Genomic DNA, 24876 nt, shown 5'->3' with positions numbered 1-24876 from the left:
GATCGGGAGAGCCCTGCTGGGTCAGACCAGTGAGGGTCCATCCAGTCCAGCCTCCTGTCTCACACAGGGACCAACCAGTTCCTCTGGAGGGCCAGCAACAGGGCAGAGAGGCCGAGGCCTTCCCTTGATCAGAACCTAAAAAGAGCCCTGCTGGGTCAGACCAGTGAGGGTCCATCTAGTCCAGCATCCCGTTTCACACAGGGGCCAACCAGTTCCTCGGCAGATACTAGTCACATCTGTGGCCTCAAGCGATCCAAGAATGTGCTTTCAAACCATAACCACCAGTCTCCCGAGCTGCACAATGCATGACTCTAACTAGCCCTTCCTGGCAACCAAAATTCCTCCCTCTCTCTCTCTACCTAGCCAGTTTGGTGCAGTGGTTAAGTGCGCGGACTCTAATCTGGGAGAACCGGGTTTGATTCCCCACTCCTCCACGTCCAGCTGCTGGCATGACCTTGGGCAAGCCGTAGTTCTGACAAGAGCTGTCCTTGAAAAGGCAGTCCTCGAAAGAACTCTCGCAGCCCCGACTTCTTCTTCCTCTTCTTCCTCCTCCTCCTCCTCTTCTTCTATATGTAAGACTTGAGGAAGCCTGTTTCAATGTATCTGAAGAAGTGTGCATGCACACAAAAGCTTATACCCAGATATTAAGCCTTGTTGGCTTTAAAGGTGCCGCTGGACTCAAACTTTGTTCTGATGCATAGTTCCAGGGGGTCAGCCATGTTGGTCTGAAGCAGCAGAGCGAATTTAGAGTCCAGTGGCACCTTCAGGACCATCAGAGGTTCATTCCACGCATGAGCTTTCGTGTGCATGCACACACTTCTTCAGATACACTGGAGTGGAAGGTAAGAGGGCAGACGTATACATAGTTTGTTCCGATGCGTGTGCTTGCACGCCTGAGAGAGGTGTCATGCTTAGAGCAGCAGATTAGGATCTAGGGGCAGTCAGATTCAAATCCCCACTGCATTATGTATCTTGCTGGGTGACCTCTGGCCAGCCACACACAGACACTCTCTTAGCCTACACCCGCCTCACAGGGCTGTTGTAAAGTGAAAACCTAGGAAGTAGGAAACCTGGTTTGTATATTCCTCAGAGTTCTTTGGGAGGAGGAGGATTCACTACCCAAAGATGTCCCAGAGAGGGAGGTGGGGCTGAGAGAGCTCTGAGAGAACTGCTCATTGGAGAACAGCTCAGAGAGAACTTGTGACTGACCCAAGGTCACACCAGCAGCAGCATGTGGAGGAGTGGGGAAATCAAACCTGGTTCCCCCAGCTTAGAGTCCGCGCTCCTAACCACTACGCCAAACTGGGGTAAAAATGGAAATCGCCTGCAAAGATCCAGGGCAGATTCCCGGAAAGCTAAAATGGAAATCTGCATGGAAATCTGCCAAACACTTGCTCGCTAAGCAGTGGAAATATGCTGCATGTCCTAATTAAAGTCATAAGGAGCTAATAAGGAGGCAGATAACCATCTGGAAAGAACAGACTGAATGCAGCGTTCGAAGTTTCGATGGGGTTATTCACGGGCTCGGCCACACCTCTGGGTTCCTCGCAGGGTCTGACGCGGTGCCGGCAAGCCGTGTAAACATGGGACATGCAGCGTTGGTCTGATCTCTCGAGTGATTGCTATGTTTTAAGTAAAAGTCAACTTTCTCTGCTCTGCTCAGCCGGAATGGATTGTCTCTATTCCTTAGTCTAACGCACCGTTCCAACGTTGGTGTAAATCTGTGCTGTTCAATAGAATTCTCAGCCCTGCATTTGTACTTTTGGTTCACCCGGTTTAGTTATTCACACTCAGTTTTACTGACGGTTTGCACCCTTATTATATTGTTCAATATTTCAGTTCTGTATACTCTGTTCTGTTGAAAGGCTGCAATATGATATGATTAAATAAAAAGTTTAAACAAAAACAAGGGACAGACAGCCATTTTGACTGCTCCTTAGTCAATGGGCATTCTGTACGTAAGGACGCCAGTCAGTGGTTAAGTGTGTGGACTCTAATCTGGGAGAACCGGGTTTGATTCCCCACTCCTCCACTTGCAGCTGCTGGATGACCTTGGGCAAGCCACAGTTCGGACAAGAGCTGTCCTCGAAAGGGCAGTCCTCGAAAGAGCTCTCTCAGCCCCACCTACCTCACTTAGTTGCCAGGAAGGACTACTTAGACTTCATTCTAACCCCTGGTAGTGAGTTCTTGAAAAAGAGCAGTTTCTGTCAAGAGCTCTCTCAGCCCCACCTACTTCACTGGGTGTCTGTTGCGGGAAGGGGAAGGGAAAGGAGTTTGTAAGCCGCTCTGAGAGTCCGAGTGAAGGGCGGGGTATAAATCCAGCCTCTTCTCGTCCGGTTTATTCTGGGCTGGGCTACCACCTCTCTGGCCCTGACCTGGATGACCGAGGCTAGCCCGATCTCATCAGATCTCAGAAGCTAAACAGGGTCAGCCTTGGTTAGTACTTGGATGGGGGACCACCAAGGAAGTTGAGGGTCACCACGCAGAGGCAGGCAATGAGAAACCATGGACCTGGGTGGCCCACGCTAGCCTGATCTTGCCAGATCTCGGAAGCTAAGCAGGGTCGGTCCTGGTTAGGACTTGGATGGGAGACCGCCAAGGAAGTCCCAGGGTTGCTACACAGAAGCAGGGAAACCTACCTTGTTCCTCTCTTGACTTGAAAACGCCATGAGGGGGTCACTGCGGTCACAACACACGAAATAATCCACTTTCCAACTGGATTTTGCCAGTTCACACAGCCCAAATTGCATTGAAAGTGGACTATTGAGCTGCATGTGTGACCACAGCCTATGAGCAATGTTCCCTCTAAGCAGTGGAGTCTTGTGAGCAAAAATTCTACTTTGTGAGCTCCTGGCATTAAAGTTGTGAGCGAGCGATTTGGCTACTGCATACATTAGTTTGCTCTGGAGCCATCCTTCCTGAGCGTAGACAAAAATGTGTGAGCCGGAGGCTAAGAAACTGTGAGCTAGCTCACACTAACTCAGCTTAGAGGGAACACTGCCTATGAGTCACCTGGGACTTAAAGGCTCTTCGAGTCAACAGGTACTGGGTAACAGCTTGAATAGCCCAGACGAGTCCGAATTTGTCAGAGACTGGACACTAATCATAGAATGTGAGGGTTGGAAGGGACCTTGCAGGTCATCTAGTCCAACCCCCTGCACTCTGCAGGAGGCATAGCTGAAAGATAGCCCTACAACATAACCGAAAGATGGTCGTCCAGCCTCCGTTTGAAAACGTCCAGCAAAGGAGCACCCACCACCTCCTGAGGCAGACTGTCCCACTGCTCAACCACTCTTACAGTTAGGAAGTTTCTCCTGATATTTAGCCGGTAAGGACTCCCTTGTAATTTCCACCCATTAGACCTAGTCTTGCAACCCCCGGAGCAAGAGAGAATAGATCATCTACATGACAGCCCTTCAGATGCTTGAAGACTGCAACCATGTCCCCTCAAAGCCTTCTCTTTCCCAGGCTAAACAGACCCAACTCTTTCAGCCTTTCCTCATAAGACTTGGATTCCAACCCTCTCACCATCCTGGTTGCCCTCTTCTGGACACGCTCAAGCTTGTCAACATCCTTCCTAAAATGTGGTGCCCCAAACTGGACACAGGACTCCAGGTGAGGCCTGACCATAGCAGAATAGAGCGGAACGACCACCTCCCGTGATCTGGACACGATGCTTCTGTTAATGCATCCTAAGATCAAGTTTGGCCCTGGTTAGTAATGGCACGAGAGACCAGCAATGAAGTCCAGGGCTGCTAAGCAGAGGCAGGCAACGGCAAGCCACCTCTGTTGGTAGCAGTAGAAAAGAGCCAGAGTCCAGGAGCACCTTAAAGACTAACAGAATACGTGGCAGGGGAGGAGCTTTCGTGACTCTCTGCTCACTTCTTCAGACTAACCAAATTTTTGGCAAGGGGCGAGCTTTCATGAGTCAACGCTCACGCATTCTGTATCGGAAGAAGAGAGCCGTGACTCAAAAAAGCTCATCCCCTGCCACATGTTTTGCTAATGTTTAAGGTGCTCCTGGACTCTTGCTCTTCAGAGGTCTGAAGACGTGAGCGGTGAGCAGTTCCTCAGTGGGACAGGCGTCCTCGGGAGGTGGTGGGCTCGCCTTCTGCGGGAGTTTGCAAGCAGAGGCCCGACGGCCATCGGACAGCCATGCTGATTCTGTGGACTCAGACAGATCGCGAGAGGGAGGGCAGGAAGGGTTGCCTCAGTGCTTAGTTCTCATGGCCCTTTCTCACACGCCCAGGGGTCAGGAAGCCATTTTTTCTCCAGGCCAGTTTGGCCGGGGATCCTGGAGGGCAGGGGTCCTTTCGTAGAAAAAGAGGTGCAGGAGCTCATTAGTATAACTCATTAGCATGACTTATTTGTATAGGCCACACCCCCTGACATCACAGGAAGTGTGTCAGAAGGCAACACCCACCGCTCAGGCTCCACTGGAATCTTTTGGATTGCTAGCTATTGAGGGGGGGGACGTGCAGATCTGTCCTCGCAGAGGAGGGAGAGCTTGTACCTGAATAAAACTTGGTCTTAAAGGTGCCACTGGACTGTTTTGGACCGGGGGGCGTGGGGGGGGGGGGGCTCTGCAACTTTCCTGGCTGCTTCTTGCTCTGACTGAGGGCTGCTGGGAGCAGGGGGCGGGGTTTGTTTCATGTGCCCGCCCCCTGGGCTCTTTACTGCCGGAGCTCCGCTCCTGTGCGCTCCTGCAGGAAATGACCCCTACTGCAGTGGTTTTGTCATCTTCTGGGTGTGGAACAGGGGTCACTGGGAGTGTGAAGGGGGAGGTTTTTGTGAATTCCCTGCAATGTGCAGGGAGTTGGACTAGATGACCCTGGAGGTCCCAACGCTATGATTCTGTGAAAACTCCTCCCCTGCCACATATTTTTTGCTAGTTTTTAAGTTGCTCCTGGACTTTTGCTCTTTTCTACTGCTACAGACAGACTAACATGGCCACCCATCTCGAGCCACCTCTGTGTCTGTCCTGGCCTGGATGGGAGACCGCCACCGAAATCCAGGGCTGCCACCGCCTCTGCTCGTCTCTTGCCTTGAAAAATCCCACATGGGTCACCACTGACGGCGCATTCCACCTCCTGCCTGCTCCTCCACAGGCAAACCAGCACTCACGTGGATTAGCAATCCCACTGCACACCCAGCAGCGTCTCTTGGAGAAATCCCAGCCCAATTGCAGAAATGACAGCATCATCATCCACCTCGAGGGGAATTTCGCCTGGTGTCATCAAGGGTCACACAGATTCCCCCAAAGGCTTGCGTCTGCTCCCAACCAATTGTGGAAAGACAGTATACAGAAACAGGAAGAAGAGGAGGAAGAGGAAGAGGAGGAAGAGATTGGATTTACACCCCGCCCTTCACTCAGAGTCCCAGAGCAGCTTACAAACTCCTTTCCCTTTCCCTCCTCACAACAGACACCCTGTGAGGTCAGTGGGGCTGAAGGAGCTCTGACAGAAACTGCCCTCTCAAGAACAGCTCTGACAGAACTACGGCTTGCCCAAGGTCATCCAGCAACTGCAAGTGGAGGCGTGGGGAGTCGAACCCGGTTCTCCCAGATTAGAGTCCGCGCACTTAACTGCGACACCAAACGCCCATCCAGGCCACACAGCACGGCAGGAGAGGACCAATGCTGCTTGTGGGCTTTCCATGAGGCTCTTAACGTTAACTCGATGCCGGACCACTGCTTTGATCCTGCAGGGTTCTTTCTAATGATCCAAAGAGACGCAAAATCCGACGGGCACCGTGCAAACGCGCTTGCTTTGAAAACTCAACTCGCCCCCCATCCCCCAAGTCAGAAAAGGAAGGTTTTGGACTCCCGTTCGGATGACAGAGCCGCTCTGGGGACCAGAAGGCGCGAAGCCTTCCTGCCAACATGTGATCTAAACCCGTCTTAAGTAGGTCACACCAACCCCCAAGGAACAGCCTGTGCTCGCAAGCCCCCCTCCCGTCTTCTGAAAGAGTTTGCCTCAGCCAATTCAGTCTCCTCGTCCCAACGATAACCTACGGACCGCCTTCAAGAACCTCAGGGAGGCTCCCCCAAACTTCAAATCACAAATCCGGAGACTTCTGGAACTTTCTACAGAACCACTTTACATAGAGAGCGATTGAAAGGTGGAATTCACTGCCAGAGGATGTCGTGATGGCCACAGGAATAAACAGCCGGGAAAGGGGATTCGATAGATTGATGGAGGATAGGTTTTTATCAGTGGCTGCTAGCCACGGTGGCTATGGGGAACCTCCACATTCAGAGGCACTAATCCTCTGAATCCCAAAGCCAGGAGTCAACATCAGGGGAAGAACAGAGCCTCTATGTCCTGTTGCTGGAGCTCCAAAGGAACTGGTTGGCCCCTGTGTGAGACAGGATGCTGGACTAGATGGACCCTCACTGATCTGATCCAGCGGGGCTCTTCTGATGTTCTTCTCAGGGGAAGGCCTCGGCCTCTCTGTCCTGTTGTTGGCCCTCCAGAGGAACTGGTTGGCCCCTGTGTGAGACAGGATGCTGGACTAGATGGACCCTCACTGGTCTGATCCAGTGGGGCTCTTCTTATGTCTTGGCCTCTAGGTCCTCTTGTTGGCCCTCCAGAGGGACTGGTTGGCCCCTGTGTGAGACAGGATGCTGGACTGGATGGACCATTGCTCTGGTCCAGCAGGGCTCTTCTGATGTTCTTATAGGAAACCTCCACATTCAGAGGCACTAAACCTGCGAATCCCAGAGCCAGGAGGCAACACTAGGAGAAGGTCTCCGCCTCTCTTGCCCTGTTGTTGGCCCTGCAGAGGAACTGGTTGACCAGTGTGTGGAACAAGATGCTAGATTAGATGGGCTACTGGTCTGATCCAGCAGGGCTCTTCTGACACTCTAATGAAGGCCTCGGCCTCTCTGCCCTGTTGTTGGCCAGCCAGAGGAACTGGCTGGCCCCTGTGTGAGACAGGATGCTGGACTGGATGGACCCTCACTGGTATAACCCAGCAGGGCTCTTCTGATGCTCTCCTCAGGAGAAGTTCTCGGCCTCTCTTGCCCTGTTGTTGGCCCTGCAGAGGAACTGGTTGACCAGTGTGTGGAACAAGATAGATGGGCTACTGGTCTGATCCAGCAGGGCTCTTCTGATGCTCTCCTCAGGAGAAGTTCTCGGCCTCTCTTGCCCTGTTGTTGGCCCTCCAGAGACAAGATGCTGGACTAGATGGACCACCGGTCTGACCCAGCAGGGCTCTTCTTCTGTTCTTACGCACATACCCATGTGCATATACACTGCACATGTATTCAAACTTTGTCTGTAACACCGAGAGACTTCATGCATCCAGAACAAACCAACCAACCCAGAACTGAAACACAAGATATAGATAGGAACTCTCAGACTGGGGCAAGTGATGCACTCTATCCTTGGTGCTTGGGGGGGGGGGTAATAGTGGGAGGGCTTCTAGTGTCCTGGCCCCACTGCTGGACCTCCTGAGGGCACCTGGTATTTTTGGCCACTGTGTGACAGAGTGTTGGACTGGACAGGCCACTGGCCTGATCCAGCATTGGCTTCTCTTATGTTCTTATGAAACAACTTTAGCAACGGCAGGGAAACTGCCAAACGCCAGGAGAGGAAAACTAAAAGGGGAACCAAGAAGGCCAGATGGTCCATCAAATCAGGATTTTGAAATCTGTCAAGCCGGACGCACCCAGATCGACTGGGCTGTATTAGATATCCTGTGATGTCCCTCTTATCTCCTCTGTCTCATGAGCATGTGGTTTCCTTTAGTTCACAGGTCGGCAAGCATGGCTTTGGGGAGGGGTGGTGGTCCGGATCTTCCCTCCTCTCATGCTCCAACTCTCTTTCGGTAACCTCCACCCCACTAAGCTGTCTCGAATTCGGGACAGACACGTTTTAAATCAAATCAGCAACATCCTGCCGTATTCTGCACGGCAACCCTACCGCCCTTGTAAAACAAGAATCCGGCATACATAAAATAGTATTGATTACACGCAAAGTAGGACTCGCACCATTTATAGCGACACACGTTTCTGTGAGTCAGTGCTCGCTTCCTCAAATGCATGGGGCGTCGGCCTGCCAGGCCGGTTTATATATGCCAATGCGAGGTAGAGGGGGAAATGCTAAGAAGAGGGGTTGGTTCAAAACAGGATCCGATCCAGGGTGGATGCGAGACTCTCCCGACTATTGTTTAGTCAGGCAAAATGTAAAACTGGTGCCGGATGAAGTGAGATAGGCAGAGGCCATGAGAAGGCACAGAGGTACACCTGCCAAAATTAACATCTCCGCCCACTTCCAGATGTTAATTAAAGCCGCTATTATTCTGTGATTTCCTCCTTGGTCTGCTTATCTTGTCAAATCCTGGCGCTGCGCTTTGCCTTTCTAATAACAGTCGCGGGCGTTACTCACTCTGAGCAAACTGATTCACTCTTCGGACGGACTGACTTTCGTTTGGAACCAGACTCTGTTTGCAGCATTGTCCCCCCCCCCCATTCTGTTGTGGATATATAAATGAGCCCGATGGATCCCCCTCCATGTATCTGATGAAGTGAGCTCCGAGTCACAAAGGAGAAGAGAAGAAGAGATTGGATTCATACCCCGCCCTTCACAACCCGAAGGTGTCTCAGAGCAGCTTACAAACTCCTTTCCCATCCCCTCCCCACAACAGACACCCTGTGAGGTCGGTGGGGCTAAGAGACCTCTTGACAGAAGCTGCTCTTTTTCAAGAACAGCTCTTGTCAGAACTACGGCTTGCCCAAGGTCATCCAGCAGATGCAAGTGGAGGAGTGGGGAATCAAACCCAGTTCTCCCAGATTAGAGTCTGCACACTTAAGCACTAGACCAAACTGGCTCTCAAGTGACGTAGAAGAAGAAGAAGAAGAGATTGGATTTATACCCCGCCCTTCACTATCCAAAGGAGTCTCAGAGCGGCTTACAAACTCCTTTCCCTTCCCCTCCCCACAACAGACACCCTGTGAGGTAGGCGGGGCTGAGAGAGCTCTTGACCTCGGGAGGTCAAGCTAGCTACTAGCAGGGCCGGGGCCTTTTCAGTGGCGGCCCCTACCTGGTGGAACGAGCTCCCGGAGGAGATCAGGGCCCTGCGGGACCTTTCACAGTTCCGCGGGGCCTGCAAGACGGAGCTCTTCTGCCAGGCATTTAATTAGGGGCCGCCGCGGCCATAGAGCCCTGGCCCATGGTTTTAACATTGGGCCGATGACATAAGAAATGATGAGCAGAAGAACATCTGAGAACATCCGGGGAGTGGAAATCCATCTTGTTAACTGCCACCAGCATTTTGTGTTTGTATCTGTTTTATCTGTTTTTTAAAAATAATTGTATGATTTTAAGTTGTATTTATGTTTGTATGGAAGCCGCCCTGAGCCTGCTCTGTAAATAAGTAAATAAAATAAATAAATTCAGGACTAACCCTGCTTAGCTTCTGAGATCTGAGAAGATCACGAGGTGGTTGGCCACAGCTTCCCTCTGCCTAACAACCCTGGGCTTCCTTGGTGGTCTCCCACCCAAATACTAACCAGGGCCGACCCTGCTTAGCTTCCAAGATCTGATGAGATCAGGTTAGCCAGGCCCATCCTGACCGGGGCGTAAGTGATAGACCTCTGGCCGACTGCCAGGGGAAACACCCAAGGTTGTTGGAACATCTGCAAAGAATGTTGGCCTCGGTGGACTTTGACCTGATCCTGGCCAAGCTCTCGTGACCGCCTTAAGCAAGAGCTACACACTCCGGATCCTCTGTCGCCTATCGCTTCGATCGGGATTGTTCAGAGCGCCGGAATAAGGATGCCTCGCTCTGCAAATTTAAATCGTATGGGTGGCTCACCACGATTTCTAGGAGGAGAAGGATTGATAGGGAGACGCCCGGAGCCCATGCTGGAAATGAAGAGTTCCATTTCTCGCTCGCTTGCTCTCCCCTTGGGGCAGAATAAGCAGGGTGTCCTTCAATGCTCCCTCTAAGCTGTGGAGTCTTGTGAGCAAAAAATTCTACTTTGTGGGCTACTGGCATTAAAGTGGTGAGCGAGCGATTTGGCTGCTGCATAAAATTAGTTGGCCCTGGAGCCGTCCTGCCCGAGCGAAGACAAAAATGTGTGAGCCGGAGGCTAAATAAATCTGTGCCTTAGCTCAAACTAACTCAGCTTAGGGGGAACACTGGTGTCCTCCAGCCAGGACCTCAGAAATGGGTGTGGCTCAATTCATTTCACCCTGGGGAAGGTCTACTAACCACTATCCCTCCCCCACTGGGTTTTTCAAGGCTTCCCAGGGCAAAAGGCTCCCATGGACACACCCTTTTTCTCCGGGCGGCTGCGGAGAGGTTCTCTTTGGACCTCTCAAGCTACTTCATTTTAGCTGGGGGACTCAGTTCTCCCTCTAAGCTGTGGAGTCTCCTGAGCAGAAATTCTACTTTGTGGGCAGTGTTCCCTCTAAGCTGAGTTAGTGTGAGCTAGCTCACAGTTTTTTTAGCCTCCGGCTCACACCCTTTTGTCTTGGCTCAGGAAGGAGGGCTCCAGAGCAAGCTAATGTATGCAGGAGCCAAATTGCTCGCTCACAACTTTAATGCCAGCAGCTCCCAAAATAGAATTTTTGGCTCACAAGACTCCACAGCTGAGAGGGAGCATTGTTTGTGAGTGACTGGCATTATAGCTGTGAGTGAGCGATTTGGCTGCTGCATGAATTCATCTGCTCTGGAGCCATTCCTTCCTGAGCGAAGACAAAACTCTGTGTGCAGGAGGCTAACCAATGGTGAGCTGGCTCACACAAACTCAGCTTAGAGGGAACACCGCTGGGGAGGTGATCCTTTTTCTTAAAGTGGTATGTTTGGGATTTAAAGTTGGCATGCTGTCCCCCCCAAAACCAATTCTCACTGGAGTAGGGTTGCCAGGGCCCCACCTGCCACTGGTGGGGGGTCGGGTTGCCAGCTCCAGGTTGGGAAACTCCTGGAGAAGTGGGTTTGGAGCCTGGGGAGGACGGGGACCTACACTGCCATTGAATCCGCCCTCCAAAGCAGCCATTTTCTCCAGGGGAACTGAGCTCTGCAGTCTGGAGATGAGCTGTAGTTCCCGGGGATCCCCAGGTCCCGCCTGGAGGCTGGCATCCCTACCGGAGACATCCCCTGATTCGAACAGGGAGCCTCCCTTTTCCTCCAGGGCATCAGATGGACAATTTGCTCCCTTCTCCTGACCTCACCTACCCCCCCCCCTTCGCCAAACAAGGCACCCGCATCTCTCCAGTGGTGAGGACCACACCTGGCCCAAACTGCAAACTCGAGCCAAGGGACCTCCACCCTTTTTGCACGGGATTGTAGGACAAGGGGGAAAATGAATGTGATCTCATTTGGGGTATAAGACCTTCCGCCCTTCCTGGCTATGGCAGAATACAGTTTTGGAACGGCTGGAGCGCTACGGCACTCAGCTTTGTATTCCCTGTTTTAAATGCATTAAACAGATATTCATCTAACGCGTTGGACCCGGACTGTGTGTCTCCACTCCAGTTTGGCAAGGGGAGCACGCAGGCACAGATCTGTGTATTAGGATGGGAGCGATTCCAGATCTGAACCCCACTCCCTTTTTTTTTTTAAGAACGCAGATTCTTTTTCCCTCCCTAGTATACAAGGGTTTTTTTTGAGACGCAATTCCCACCCCCCCCCCCCCTTTTCCCCTTGAACCTGGAGCAAAAACGTTTCCCCACACTGGGAACTGGAGCGCAGCGAATGCGCCCTGCTTTACGCACCGCGCGAGAGGCTCTCCAAAAAGTCCCCGTTACGCACAAGGGGAAAAAAAAAAAGATGACACTCACCAAGGCGGATCCGAGCAGCTGGGAGGAGAGCGAGAGAGAGCAGCCTGCAGCGACGGCTGGCCGAGAAACAGTGAGGCGAGCCGCCACCTCTGCAGTTTCCGCCAGCCGGAGCGGGGCTGGGTTGGGCCGGGCAGTGGGCGGAGTGGAGAGGGAGGACGGGCCCTCCGGCTGGGCGAGGAAAGCGGACCGGCCCCTTGGAGAGGAGCCACCGGGGGGGAGCCCGTCCTGCCCTGCTTAAAGCAATCGATTCCCGTCTCTTTTCGTTCCGGTCTTTCCTGTGCGTCCGCGGGGCCGCTGCGCAACCCAAGTGCCCAGGCAGGCAGGCATTCGACAGGTGCAGAGAGGGTTAGAAGTGGAGCGGAGAACTAGGAAATCATCTCTCCGTTGGGTTGCCAGGTCTGGGTTGGAAAATACCTGGAGGCTTTGGGGGTGGATCCGGGAGAGGGCGGGGCTTGGGGAGGGGAGGGGCCTCAGCAGGGTACAGTGCCATAGGGTCCTCCCTTCCAAGCAGCCATTTTCTCCGGGGGGGGCTGATCTCTGCCCGCTAGAGACCAGTTGTAAAAGCGGGTGATCTCCAGACGCCACCTGGAGACTGGCAACCCTGTCTCTCCAGGTGGGCTTGGGCTTCCCTCCCGTCTGCGCTAGGAGCTTAATAGCGCTGGCCTACCTTGCAGGGGTAGAAAGGCAGGTCTGGATGAAGGCAGGGCGCAAGCTAGGTGGGGTGGGGGTACGTTTGGGGCTACAAAAAAGGGTGGCGACAATGGCGGCTCGGAGGGCAGTGTGGAGTTCGGGGCTCCGTTTGGGCACATGGGAAATGCGGCCGCCTTTCCCTGTTGCCCTTTCCAAGCGCCACGCCCAAATCTTTTATCTGTCCCTGGCGCCATCAGTGCACCATTTATCATGATTATTTATTTTATTTCCTTCATGTATACTCCGCCTTCCTTCCCTATGGCGACCCGAAGTGGGTTGCATCATCTGATCTTCATTCATATCTTCACAACTTCCTTGCTGGAGGAGAGAGCGAGGTCACCCAGCAACCATTGACGGCAGAGTGGGGATTCGAACCTGGGTCTTCCAGATCCAACTACTAAACTACACCGGCTCTCTATTGTACAGTGCCACATATATGTGCATAGTTCTCCTGGCCCTTTCTTACAAGCCCAGGGAAATGCCGATCGCCACTTTGGGGTCAGGATACAGTGCTCCCTCTAAGCTGAGTTAGTGTGAGCTAGCTCACAGTTTTTTAGCCTCCAGCTCACATATTTTTGTCTTTGCTCAGGAAGGATGGGCTCCAGAGCAAACTATTTATGCAGCAGCCAAATCGCTCACAACTTTAATGCCAGTAGCTCACAAAGTAGACTCCACAGCTTAGAGGGGACATTGGAAGCAATTTTTCTCCAGGCCAGAATGGCCAGGGACCCTGGAGGGTTTTGTCATCTTCTGGGTGTGGAACGGCAGTCACTGGGGGTGTGGAGGGGGAGGTATTTGTGAATTTCCTGCATTGTGCAGAGGGTTGGACTAGATGACCCCAGAGGTCCCTTCCAACTCTGTGTGCCTTCAGATGGGCTGTTTGATCAGCTTTAGTCATGCTTCAGAAACGGATTTTATCTGCACTATCACAAAGTCAACATCTGCCTCCCATCTGCAGCCGTTGGTTTCTGGCTCAAAACCGGATATGGAACAACTGATTGGTTTAGCATAGGAAAAGGAGTACGACAAGGATGTATATTGTCACCTTGCTTATTTAATATATATGCAGAGTACATCATGCGAAATGCTGGCCTGGATGAATCACAAGCGGGAATTAAGATTGCTGGGGAAAAGATCAACAACCTCAGATATGCAGACGATACCACTCTGATGGCAGAAAGTGAAGAGGACCTCAAGAGCCTCTTGCTCAGGGTAAAAGAGGAGAGCGCAAAAGTGGGCTTGAAGCTCAACATCAAAAAAACTAAGATCATGGCATCCGGCCCCATCACTCCTTGGCAAATAGAAGGGGAAGTCGTGGAAGTAGTGACAGACTTCACGTTCCTGGGATCCCAGATCACCGCAGACTGTGACTGCAGCCATGAAATTAAAAGACGCCTGCTCCTTGGGAGGAAAGCGATGGCGAACCTAAACAGCATGATAAAAAGTAGAGACATCACCCTGCCAACAAAAATACGCATGGTCCAAGCAATGGTATTCCCAGTAGTCATGTGTGGCTGCGAGAGTTGGACTATAAGGAAGGCCGAGCACCGAAGAATAGATGCTTTCGAATTATGGTGCAGGCGATGACTCTTGAGAGTTCCTTGGACTGCAAGGAGATCAAATCAGTCAATCCTAAAAGAAATCAACCCTGACTGTTCCCTGGAAGGCCAGATAATGAAACTGAAGCTCAAATACTTTGGCCACCAAATGAGAAGGGAGCACTCACTGGAGAAGACCCTGATGCTGGGAAAGATTGAAGGTCAAAGAAGACGGGGACGGCAAAGGATGAGATGGTTGGACAGTGTCATCGAGGCAACGAACATGAAACTGAGCAAACTTCAGAGGACAGCGGAAGACAGGAGGGCCTGGCGGGATCTAGTTCATGGGGTCGCGAAGAGTCGGACTCGACTGTGTGACTGAACAACAACAACAAATTTTGTTACCAGGTCCCAAAGTGGTGTTTTCTCAGCTCTCCCGTTTAAAGCCGCATTTCCTCCCTGTGTGATCGCTCCTCCGGTGTTGAGCCACTTTTGGTTTAAACCCCTTCCCCGCTCGAAAGCTGCCCAAGGCTTCCGCTTTTCACCCACCATTTTTTTTGAGCATCAGTGGTGCGTGCATAGGCGGAGTTCCGCTACCGTGTTTAGAAAACCGACATTTAAACGGTCACTTGTTTTAGCGTTTAGATGAGTTCGGGATCTCACAGAGACCATTTCCGGGTCAAACGTTTAAAGGGAAGCCTTTTGTTGGAGGGGTTGGATTGATTCGCCCTGGTGGTTCTGCGCATGCGCCATGGTTGTTTTGCCCCCCCTTCTACCGATGAGTGCCTATGTGCATGTGCAAACAGAAACTTTTTTTAAAACCCACTGACACACGCTCTCGCGCGTCGGTAGTGTAGACGCCGGGGAGCAACGTGACTGTGCGGCGAGGCGGGATAAGGGAGGTAAGTGTGATCGCGATTATACAGATCAAATATAATCCGGTCAGAACCGGAGTAGTTTAGCCCGCTCTCAGCACGCCATCTTGGCGCATGCCATGGTGCCCGCGGGCACAGTGTTGGAGACCCCTGGTTAGCATGTGAAGGGTGGGCGGGTGGTGCTAACGTCACCTGCCACTGCAGTGTTCCCTCTAAGCTGAGTTAGTGTGAGCTAGCGCACAGTTTTTTAGCCTCCAGCTCACAGATTTTTGTCACAGCTCAGGAAGGATGGCCCTGGAGCAAACTAATTCACGCAGCAGCCAAATCGCTCGCTCACAACTTTAATGCCGGTAGCTCACAAAGCGGAATTTTTGCTCACAAGACTACACACCTTAGAGGGAGCATTGCCTGCCAGTCCAAATAGCAACAGTCGGGTCTCGCGACGCAGGATGCCAATTGCTAATTATAGGCGTCTCTTCCCTGAGTATCGACACATTTCTCGGATCAGATCTGGAATCCTCGCTTGGGTGTATCAGAAACCTCGCGTGCCAGGCTGGGGAGACGCAACCCTCTTCGTGCCGAGAGCACCCGCTTTCTCCCCCTGGCCGTCTTATTGTTTCTTTTCCCGGCCCCGAGAAGATCTTCACGGCCTCTGCCCTCCCCTTTGTGCTGAAATCTCGCTCCGCTGGTGTTGTTCTTGGCTTTTCTGTTTGCCATACGCCTCGTTCAGCTGTTCTGGGACATCTTCTCCTGGCTGATAGCACTGGACACAAGGTTTTGAAAGAATAGCTATTGTATGGAGGTTCCGGCTGATCTTCCGTTAGCTCCTGGTCAATGCTCCCTCTAAGCTGTGGAGTCTCGTGAGCAAAATTTCTACTTTGTGAACTACTGGCATTAAAGTTGTGAGCGAGCGATTTGGCTACTGTGTAAATCAGTTTGCTCTGGAGCCATGCTTCCTGAGCTAAGACAAAAATGTGTGAGCCAGAGGCTAAAAAACTGTGAGCTAGCTCACACAAACTCACCTTAGAGGGAACACTGCTCGTGGTCCTGTCTTTTGAACAATAGCAGTAAGGGGCGAAGAAAAGACATTGCTTCCCTCGTTGTGGAATTCACAGCTGCAAGAAGTGGTGATGTCTATAGGCATAGACAGCGTCAAGAGGGGACTGGATAAATATATGGAGCAGAGGTCCATCGGTGGCTACTAGTCACAAAGTCTAGATGGAACACAGTGTCTGGGGCAGGGATGGTCTGTCTTCTTGGTGCTTGGGGGGCAACGGTGGGAGGGCTTCTGAAGTTCTGACCTCAGTGGTGATGGGTCCTGGGTTTTGGCCACCGTGTGACACAGAGTGTTGGACTGGATGGGCCATCGGCCTGATCCAACATGGCTTCTCTTATGTTGTTAAGAGCAGAGGTCCATGAGTGGCTATTTCCCACAAGGTATAGACTCTGTTTGGGGCAGGGATGCTCTGTCTTCTTGGTGCTGGGGGGGGCAACATTGGGAGGGCTTCTGGAGTTCTGGCCCTCCTAGTAGACCTCCTGATGGCCCCTGGGTTTTGGCTACTGTGTGACCCAGAGTGTTGGACTGGATGGGCCATCGGCCTGATCCAACATGGCTTCTCTTATGTTGTTAAGAGCAGAGGTCCATGAGTGGCTATTTCCCACAAGGTATAGACTCTGTTTGGGGCAGGGATGCTCTGTCTTCTTGGTGCTGGGGGGGGCAACATTGGGAGGGCTTCTGGAGTTCTGGCCCTCCTAGTAGACCTCCTGATGGCCCCTGGGTTTTGGCTACTGTGTGACCCAGAGTGTTGGACTGGATGGGCCATTGGCCTGATCCAACATGGCTATTCTAATGTTTTAAGATCAGAGGTCCATCAGTGGCTGTTTGCTACAAGGTATAGATGGAACACAATATATCTGGGGCAGGGATGCTCTGTCTACTTGGTGCTTGGGGGGCAACAGTGGGAGGGCTTCTGGAGTTCTGACCTCACTGGTGGACCTCCTGAGGGCCCCTGGGTTTTGGCCACTGTGTGACACAAGGAGCATTGGACTGGGTGGGCCCTTGGCCTGACCCCACATGGCTTCTCTTATGTCCTTATATCTGGGGCACTGATGCTCTGTATTCTTTGTGCTCGGGAGGGCCACAGTGGGAGGGCTTCTGGAGTTCTGGCCCCACTGGTGGACCTCCGGATGGCCCCTGGGTTTTGGCCACTGTGTGACACAGAATGTTGGACTGGATGGACCATTGGCCTGATCCAACATGGCTTCTCTAATGTTCTTAAGAACAGAGGTCCATCAGTGGCTATTAGCCACAACGTATAGATGGAATGGGGCAGTGATGTGCTGTATTCTTGGTGCTTGGGGGGCAACAGTGGGAGGGCTTCTGTAGTTCTGGCCCTGCTGGTGGAACAAACGAAGGAAAAGGGGGAAACAACTCAACCCAAAATACGCTGATAATGCTACAAGGGTCAAGCTACAGCAGATAAAATAATATCAAATTAAATATTTATTATACAGTGTACACAATAGTAATATTAAAAACACAGGGCCTGAATATCAGGCTGCATTAGAGTCAGAACAAGATTTACATAAGCTGTAATAATTTCTCACATGTAGTTGATAAACATGTCAAATGATCAATGCAAGACCATATGCATTTTCAGCCTCATTCACATATGGGCTTGTTTTGGGGACCCCTGCTTTAAACAGGCCAGCAACCCTCAGGGACTGCCTGCTCTTGTGTCTGGAAGTAAAGAGAGCCAGTTTGGTGTAGCGGTTAACATTACATTACTTACATTACACTTTCAACTTGTATACCGCTTCTTCTCGAAGGCTCGGAGCGGTTTACAGAGACATTTAAACCATCCTAACTAGGGCCACAGTGCAAGGGGAGGGGTGAATGCCTACCAGGCACCTAAGCAGCAGGGATCTTCCTATGTTGTTCTTTCTGTGGTGGGTTCTTTCTGTTTCCAGGCGATAGAATATTGCAGGCTTTTACAGACTACGCCACCGCTCCCTTTTGAGTGCACGGACTCTAATCTGGGAGAACCGGGTTTGATTCCCCACTCCTCCACTTGCACCTGGCTGGATGACCTTGGGCAAGCCGTAGTTCTGACAAGAGCTGTTCTTGAAAAAGAGCAGTTTCTGTCAGAGCTCTCTTCGCCCCACTGACCTCACAGGGTGTCTGTTGTGGGGAGGGGAAGGGAAAGGAGTTTGTAAGCCGCTCTGAGACTCGTTTGGGTAGTGAAGGGCGGGGTATAAATCCAATCTCTTCTTCTTCTTCTAAAGATCACCATCAGAAGCCCTGCCGACCTCTCCCCTACACTTTTGGAAGTCAGGCAGGTGGTGCCTGGAAACGGGACCTTTTCGGTGGTGGCAGTTTAAGCAGAAAGTTAAAAAAAAATATTTTTATTTTACGAAATGAATATACCGCCTGTCTGCCCTCACGCGGACCACCAAGGTGGCTAACAAATGAAAAGATATATAATAAAACCACAATGTATCCCCCCCCCCGAACATACAACATTAAGAAGATTTAAAAACAGAGCTAAAATACATACAAAGATGTCAAGACGACAGTTAAAACGCTGGTTAGGAAAGCGGGATCCCTGAGGGAACGGGAAACAAAGCAAAAAGGGCTTCACCTCCTGGCGGAAGAGGGCAACAGAAAGGGGTAGATGCAGGGGTCCTTTCGTAGAAAAAGAGGTGCAGGAGCTCATTAGCATAACTCATTAGCTTAACTGATTTGCATATGCCACCCCCCCTGACATCACCGGAAGCGTGTCAGAAGGCAACCCCCACCACTCAGGCTCTACTGGACTGTTCTGGATTGCTAGCTATTGGGGGGGGAATGCGCAGATCTGCCCTCGCAGAGGAGGGAGAGCTTGTCCCTGAATAAAACTTGGACTTAAAGGTGCCACTGGACTGTTTTGGGCCGGGGGGGGGGGCTCTGCAACTTACCTGGCTGCTTCTTGCTCGGACTGAGGGCTGCTGGGAGCAGGGGGCGGGGCTTGTTGCATGTGCCCGCCCCCCTGGGCTCTTTACTGCCAGAGCTCCACTCCTGTGCGCTCCTGCAGGAAATGACCCCTGGATATGAATCTCCCTAGAAAGAAAGTTCTACAGCTTTGGTGCCACAACCGAGAAGGCCCTGTCCCGGATTGCCACCTGCCTAATCTCAGAATGGTGTGGAGTTCTTTTCTGTTGCCCCAGAAGGTCGGACCAGAACCCACCGGTTGAAATTAAATCAGAAGAGTTTCCGGCTAAACATTAGGAAGGACTTCCTGACAGAGAGCGGTTCCTCAGGGAAACAGGCTTCCTCGGGAGGCAGTAGGCTCTCCTTCTCTGAAGGTTTTCAAACAGAGACTAGATGACCATCTGACAGCAATGCGGATTCTGCGAACTCGGGCAGATCACGAGAGGGAGGGCAGGAAGGGTTGCCTCAGTGCTTAGTTCTCGTGGCCCTTTCTGACACGCCCAGGGAAATGCCGATCGCCACTTTGGGGTCAGGAAGCCATTTTTCTGCAGGCCGGTTTGGCAGGATCCTGGAGGGTTCCCCCCCTCTCTTCTGGGCATGGAGCAGGGGTCACTGGGGGTGTGGAGGGGGAGGTATTTGTGAATTCCCTGCATTGTGCAGGGGGTTGGACTAGATGACCCTGGAGGTCCCTTCCAACTCTGGGATTCACCCAAAGCAAGGTCTTTTCAGATGACTGTATTGGTTAGGCAGGGAAAGCTCTGGCATTCTGTTAGTTGTTTTGGCACCGCATTGCAACCATATACTTAACAATGTTGCAAGGAGTGCTGCTTTTGAGAAATGTTTGGGATTGTTCACTGGCAGATGCCTTGGGGATACGCTTAAAAGGCGTTCCCTGTGCTCTAGTCTCTTTCCAAGGATTCTCAGTGCTGATTTTAACCTATGAAGCTGGTAAGAGGGGGCTAGCTGAAGTCCTGCATGGCTGGGGTCTGGGGATCTCCAGGAATTCTTCACCCAGAGAGTAATTAAGACGTGGAATTCACTGCCGCAGGTAGTGGCAGTGGCTACAAGCACAGACAGCTTCAAGAGGGGATTGGATAAATATATGGAGCAGAGGTCCATCAGTGGCTATTTGCCACAAGGTGTAGGTAGAACACTCTGTCTGGGGCAGGGATGCCCTGTCTTCTTGGTGCTTGGGGGGGGGCACAGTGGGAGGGCTTCTGGAGTTTTGACCCTGCTGGTGGACCTCCTGGTAGTACCTGACTTTTGGCCCCTGTGTGACATGGAGTGCTGGACTGGGTGGGCCATCGGCTTGATCCAACACGGCTTCTCTTATGCGCTTATGTCTGGGGCAGTGACGCTCTGTCTTCTTGGTGCTTGGGGGGGGGGACAGTGGGAGGGCTTCTGGAGTTCTGGTCCCGCTGGTGGACCTCCTGGTGGCCCCTGGGTTTTGGCCACTGTGTGACATGGAGTGCTGGACTGGGTGGGCCATCGGCTTGATCCAACACGGCTTCTCTTATGCGCTTATGTCTGGGGCAGTGACGCTCTGTCTTCTTGGTGCTTGGGGGTTCTGGCCCCACTGCTGGACCTCCTGATGGCCCCTGTGTGACACAGAGTGTTGGACTGGATGGGTCATTGGCCTGACCCAACATGACTTCTCTTCTGCTCTTATGTCTGGGGCAGTGATGCTCTGTATTCTTGGTGCTTGGGGGGAGCAAGAGAGGGAGTTCTTCTGGAGTTCTGGCCCCGCTGGTGGACCTCCTGGTGGCCCCTGGGTTTTGGCCACTGTGTGACACAGAGTGGTGGACTGGATGCGCCGTTGGCCTGATCCAACATTGGCTTCTCTTATGTTCCTATAGAAGAAGAAGAAAAGATTGGATTCATACCCCACCCTTCACCACCCAAAGGTGTCTCAGAGCGGCTTACAAACTCCCTTCCCTTCCCCTCCCCACAACAGACACCCTGTGAGGTCGGTGGGGCGAAGAGAGCTCTGACAGAAACTGCTCATTTTCAAGGACAGCTCTTATCAGAACTACGGCTTGCCCAAGGTCATCCAGCCAGGTGCAAGTGGAGGAGTGGGAAATCAAACCCGGTTCTCCCAGATTAGAGTCCGCGCACTTAACCATGACACCAAACTGGCTCTTATGAAAGTGTATTGGTTAGAAGTTTCCTTTTGGTGGGATTTTGAGCTGGCCCCTCCCCCTGTCTGATTGGTCGAGGAAGAGAAACCCCCTCACCTAGAGGGAAAGCTGAAGTAATGGACCCCAGGGGTGTACATAGGGTTGCCATACTCCAGGTAGGGACTGGAGACCTTCTAAAATTACAGTTGGTCTCCAGAGTCCAGAAATCGGTCCCCCCTGGAGAAAATGGCTGCTTGGGAGGGTGGACTCTACAGCATTATAACCTGCTGAGTTCCCGCCCCTCCCTAAATCCCACTCTCCCTAGGCTCCACCCCCAAATGTCCAGGAATTTTTCAACCCAGAGTTGGCAACCTCAGGTGTTTGTTTTCTGCTTTCCCCACAACCTTAAACAAAAGGGATTTTAATGGAATTTTGTGATGTGCTAAAGCTTTGTTAATTTAACATATGTAAAACCTTTGTATTTATCCTGTTGTTAGGATAGTCGCCAGCCGTCTGCTTTCGCCACGCTGAGGTGCTTTGCTGGGAGGGGAAGTTGTCTCATTTCCCAAGGCAGAGAGCTGCATAGATATCGTAAGCCGAACTAGATCGGCAGCTGCGTTCTCTTTGATTTCTGTGTTCTGTTCCACCTGCCTGTAGATCTCTATCAAGCACCTCTGTTGAATGTATATACTTAGCAATAGAAACTGTAAAAGATTAATAGCTGATGTAGACGAGAGTTGGCTTGAAACTCAACGTCAAAAAAACCTAAGATTGTGGCATCCGGCCCCATCACTCCTTGGCAAATCGAAGGGGAAGTCGTGGAAGTAGAGACAGACTTCACGTTTCTGGGATCCCAGATCACCGCAGACTGTGACTGCAGCCATGAAATTAAAAGACGCCTGCTCCTTGGGAGAAAAGCGATGGCCAACCTAGATGGCATAATAAAAAGTAGAGACATTGCCCTGCCAACAAAAGTCCATATGGTCAAAGCGATGGTATTCCCAGAAGCAATGTTCCCTCTAAGCTGTGGAGCCTTGTGAGCAAAAATTCTACTTTGTGAGTTACTGGCCCGTACAGTTTCCAGCCTCCAGATGGGGCCTGGATATCTCCAGAGAGGCCAGTTTGGTGTAATGGTTAGGAGTGCAGACTCTAATCTGGGAGAACCGGGTTTGAGTCCCCACTTCTCCACATGCAGCTGCTGGTGTGACCTTGGGTCAGTCACAAGCTCTTTCAGAGCTGTTCTCTCAAGAGCAGTCCTCAAAAGAGCTCTGTCAACCCTACCGACCTCACAGGGTGCCCTTTGTGGGGAGGGGAAGGGAAAGGAGACTGTCAGCGGCTCTGAGATTCCAAGTGAAGGGGGAGTATATATTCTCCTCCTCCTCCTCCTGCTTCTGCTTTTTTTTTGCTGCTCCTCTTCCTCCTTTCCCTCTTCTTCTTCCAACTGATCTACAGAAGGCAGAGATGCATTTGTCTGGAGCAAGTGGCTCATTTGGAGGATGGAACCGGTGGCATTACACCCTGGCCTCTAACCCTAAGTTTCGAGGAATTACCCAACCTGGGGACGGTAACCTGAGTAGCGTGTCGAGCAGAAAAGCCCTTTTTAGAGCCAGGGCAAAAACGCCCCGCCACTCACCTCTTGCGCAAGAGGCCCACGAAAAGCACAAGAGTCGTTGCTAATCGGGAGGATTCTTGGCCGATCCTTCCCAGGTGTGGCAGCCGCATTGTCCCCAGCTGGGCGTTGGCAGGCGGGCGGCTTTGGAAGGAAAGGAGGGCGCTTTCTGCTGCGGTTGGGATGTTCCTATTCCGTCTTGCCCGTTAATCCCGTTGCCAGCGCCAAGAGGGTGGCTCCCGAAGAGCCCACCTACCAGGCCCGGGGAGAAACTGCCTCGGCTTGTTCTGCCAGATCATTCGGGGCTCGGATGACACGGGAGGAACAGGCGGGATCTGGTTTGTTCAGTGACATTCCTTGACTGTGATTTCTTGCCTTCGTAACCTGCCCTTATTCTGAGGAGACCAGGCCGAGGGATATGATAGGGTTTCCCCTGTTTGAGCCTCATATTGGGTTGCCAGGTCTGGGTTGGAAAGTACCTGGAGACTTTGGGGGAGGAGCCAGGAGAGGGCGGGGTTTGGGGAGGGGAGGGGCCTCGGGAGGGTACCATGCCAGAGAGTCCGCCCTTCAAAGCAGCCATTTTCTCCAGGGGAGCTGATCTCTGTCAGCTGGAGATCAGGAGCAAAAGCAGGAGATCCCCAGGCCCCACCTGCAGGCTGGCAATCCTAGCCTCATAATGACCCTGTTGAGGTGGCAGAGGGCCAACTCTGGGTAGGGAAATTCCTGGAGATTTTTGGGGGGTGGAGTGTAAGAACATCAAAAGAGCCCTGCTGGATCAGGCCAGTGAGGGTCCACCTAGTCCAGCATCCTGTCTCACTCAGTGGCCAGCCAGTTCCTCTGGAGGGCCAAGAACCGGGCAGAGAGGCCGAGGCCTTCCCCTGAGAAGAACATCATAAGAGCCCTGCTGGGTCAGACCAGTGAGGGTCCACCTAGTCCAGCATCCCGTCTCACACAGGGGCCAAGCAGTTCCTCTGGAGGGCCAACAAGCAAGGCAAAGAGGCCGAGGCCTTCCCTTGAGAAGAACCTCAGAAGAGCCCTGCTGGGTCAGACCAGTGAGGGTCCACCTAGTCCAGCCTCCTGTCTTACTCAGTGGCCAGCCAGTTCCTCTGGAGGACCAACAACAGGGCATAGATGCCGAGGCCTTCCCCTGGTGGTGTTTCCTCCTGGTTCTGGAATTCAGAGGATTAGTGCCTCTGAATGTGGAGGTTCCCCTCAGTCAATAAAATATAATCGAACTAAATATTTATTATATGGTGTACACAGTAGTAAAATTAGTAAAATTAAAAACACAGGGCCTGAATATCAGGCTGCATCAAGAGTCAAAGCAATCTTTACATAAGCTATATGAATTTCACAAATCAAGTTGATGAACTCCCACTGTTTCCCCACAAGCACCAAGAAGACAGAGCATCACTGCCACAGACATAGCATTCCTTCTATACCTTGTGGCTAATAGCTGCTCATGGACCTCTGCTCCATATGAGAACATAAGAGAAGCCATGTTGGATCAGGCCAGTGGCCAATCCAGTCCAACACTCTGTGCCACACAATGGCCCAAACTCAGGGGCCATCAGGAGGTCCACTAGCGGGGCCACAACTCCAGAAGCCCTACCACTGTGGCCCCCCCAGGCACCAAGAAGACAGAACATCACTGCCCCAGACATTAAGAACATAAGAGAAGCCATGCTGGAACAGGCCAATGGCCCATCCAGTCCAACACTCTGTGCCACACAGTGGCCTAAACCCAGGTGCCATCAGGAGGTCCACCAGTGGGGCCACAACTCCAGAAGCCCTTCAACTGTTGCCCCCCAAGCACCAAGAATACAGCTTATCACTGCCCCAGACACAGTGTTCCCTCTGTGAGCCAGTTTGGTGTAGTGGTTAAGTGCACGGACTCTAATCTAGGAGAACCGGGTTTGATTCCCCACTCCTCCACTTGCACCTGGCTTGATGACCTTGGGCAAGCCGTAGTTCTGATAAGAGCTGTCCTTGAAAAAAGAGCAGTTTCTGTCAGAGTCTTCTTCTTCTTCTTCTTCTTCTTCTTCTTCTTCTTCTTCTTCTTCTTCTTCTTCTTCTTCTTCTTCTTCTTCTTCTTCTTCCTCTTCCTCTTCCTCTTCCTCTTCCTCTTCTTTTTCTCCTCCTTGTGGCTAAGAGCTACTGAAGGACCTTACTCAAAGATAATGACCCCAACATTACATTGGGCGTGGCTCAATATGTATCAGTCCTTTTAACTCTTCGTTCCAGATAGAATATCTAGACGTTTCCTGCTGCTCAAGATGATATATCTA

At 51.9% G+C, this 24876-nt stretch overlaps 1 protein-coding gene across 1 annotated transcript in view; it reads right to left on the bottom strand.

Annotated features, from left to right (window-relative positions):
* Positions 1-11871, bottom strand: part of S100A10 (S100 calcium binding protein A10) — a 38482-nt gene extending 26611 nt beyond the window's left edge. Inside the window, exon 1 of the mRNA XM_015429800.1 lies at positions 11790-11871. The gene's annotated coding sequence lies outside the window, so the exon portion shown is untranslated. The remainder of the gene's footprint in view (positions 1-11789) is intronic.
* Positions 11872-24876: the final 13005 nt, after the last annotated feature.

This window comes from Gekko japonicus, unplaced genomic scaffold, assembly GCF_001447785.1.
Source record: "Gekko japonicus isolate JY-2015 unplaced genomic scaffold, Gekko_japonicus_V1.1 scaffold1096, whole genome shotgun sequence".
NCBI classification, from domain to species: Eukaryota; Metazoa; Chordata; class Lepidosauria; order Squamata; family Gekkonidae; genus Gekko; species Gekko japonicus.
Note: the sequence above shows the minus strand (reverse complement) of the source record. Positions and strands in the feature narration are given on the sequence as shown.